Here is a 2147-nt window from a genome sequence, read left to right as displayed (position 1 = left end):
TCAAGCCTCTCAGCTTGTCAAGCTGACTCAACCAGAGTCAAGGGCAGGAGTGTACGACCCTGACCCTTGGTCAGTGGTACTTACTTTGAGATACCCTCAAGTGAAACACAGAGATGCAGAATGATGCAAAAGCAAGAGGTTTATTTTCAGGAGCGGGTCAACCCTCAATCAGTCCCTGGAGGTGAGTGATGAGAAGGCGACCCTGAATGGCTATTGCAAGCAGTTTTTATACTTTTTAGGGGCACAGGTTACATCAGCAAAGTTACAGTTCAAACTTATTAGCTAAGCATATCGACCTTTAAATGTATTGGCTAGCAAGCGTGATATGTATTTGAACTCTACCTGGGAACTTCCAGAGGGTCAGGTAACTATCAGTCAGTACATTCTGAGAATTTTTTTTTTTTTTTTGCCCTTTCTTAGAATTGGGAAAATCACCCATGGAAGGAGTTACACAGACAATGTTTGGAGCTGAGACAAGAGGATGGACCATCTAGAGACTGCCATATCCAGGGATCCATCCCATAATCAGCCTCCAAACGCTGACACCATTGCATACACTAGCAAGAGTTTGCTGAAAGGACCTAGATATAGCTGTCTCTTGTGAGACTATGCCAGGGCCTAGCAAACACAGAAGTGGATGCTCACAGTCAGCTATTGGATGGATCACAGGGCCCCCAATGGAGGAGCTAGAGAAAGTATCCAAGGAGCTAAAGAGATTTGCAACCCTGTAGGTGCAACAACATTATGAACTAACCAGTACCCCGGAGCTCTTAACTCTAGCTGCATATGTATCAAAAGATGGCCTAGTCGGCCATCACTGGAAAGAGAGGTCCATTGGTCATGCAAACTTTATATGCCCCAGTACAGGGGAACACCAGGGTCAAAAAGTGGGAATGGGTGGGTAGGGGAGTTGGGGGGAAGGTATGGGGGACTTTTGGGATAGCATTGGAAATGTAATTGAGGAAAATACGTAATAAAAAAATATTAAAAAAAAAGAATGTTCCTGTGGGTGGAGAATGGAACGTGGCCTAGCCTTGACCCCAGCCAGAAGGGGGAAGCTGTAAGATGGGCATGGGACTAGATAAAGTCCTTAGGGTCTCTCAGGAACTGCAAAAGAAATTGACTTGAGGTCAATTGTGGGTACAAGCTGACAGCTCTAAGTTCTACTTGAGATGACTCCCCTGATAGCTTTTGTTAGAGACAGCTCTCTGTTTAAGATAACTCCCTACTCAAGACCGAACTGTCTCTCTGTTAGAGTCAGTTCTCTCATACTAGGAACATTTCTAAGAGCTCCCTGGTTAGCTCATGGGTTTCCCAACTAAACTAAGGAAATCTGTTAGACAAAATTCTTGGGATTTCCAGCCAGAGCCAAAGAACCCACCAGACAAATTTCAAAAAGAAAAGCTTCTAGAAGAAAAATCCTTAAAGAGCTATGTTAGCTCTCTAAGTAATTCATGGGTTCCCCAACCAAAGTCAGAAATCCTGTTAGAAAAATTCTAAAAGATCTGTTTGCTCTCCAAGCAGTCCTCCTTGGGTAGCACTCTCTTGTAGACCAAAGCCCAGTCTGTTAATTATATATCAATAGTCATTTACTCCAGGTTCTCTTTTGATTACCCCAAGAATCAACATTTTATGACCTTAGCCCCTCTACTCTTAGGAAAAGACAGCAAGTAATTAAAAAAAAAAAAAAAGCAAATGGATTCAGAGATGTGGCCTGCCTTTGTAAGCACAGACAATAAGTTAGCTGGGTGGGATCTTGCTCTGAGATCACCATTCCCACCACCCTAGGCCTAAACTTGCTCTGTCCCAGGCTGACCTTGATCTCAGATATTTGCCTGCCTTTGTAAGCACAAACAATAAACTTAGCTGGCTAAGATCTTGCCTTACTCCCCAAATCTCTTTATTGCCTTCCTTAATAGCCTTCTGACAAGCTGGCTAGTTAGTGCAGCTGCATCTGTTCTCTTACATCTGTGAAGCCCCTCATACAATTCGTATTGCATCCTTATGTTTTACATAGTTGAGAAATCCTGTTTATATATTTTTTGAACTCCTGTTTTCGGAGCTTTTTTCCCACAGCCATAAGGCCTGTCCTGAAGGTCATAGCACTTTTAATTTTTGCTGAGGAACACTGGACACACCCTCACCGT

At 43.3% G+C, this 2147-nt stretch overlaps 1 non-coding gene across 1 annotated transcript; it reads right to left on the bottom strand.

Moving 5' to 3' along the window:
• Positions 1–1454: 1454 nt before the first annotated feature.
• Positions 1455–1517, bottom strand: LOC115029439 (U7 small nuclear RNA). The gene has a single exon (XR_003835017.1). It is a non-coding gene; the product is annotated as a U7 small nuclear RNA (small nuclear RNA).
• Positions 1518–2147: the final 630 nt, after the last annotated feature.

The sequence above is a fragment of the Mus caroli genome, unplaced genomic scaffold (assembly GCF_978045245.1).
Source record: "Mus caroli unplaced genomic scaffold, Mus_caroli_1 scaffold_16, whole genome shotgun sequence".
NCBI lineage: Eukaryota > Metazoa > Chordata > Mammalia > Rodentia > Muridae > Mus > Mus caroli.
The sequence above is the reverse complement of the archived record's forward strand: the minus strand, read 5'-3'. Positions and strand labels throughout refer to the sequence as shown.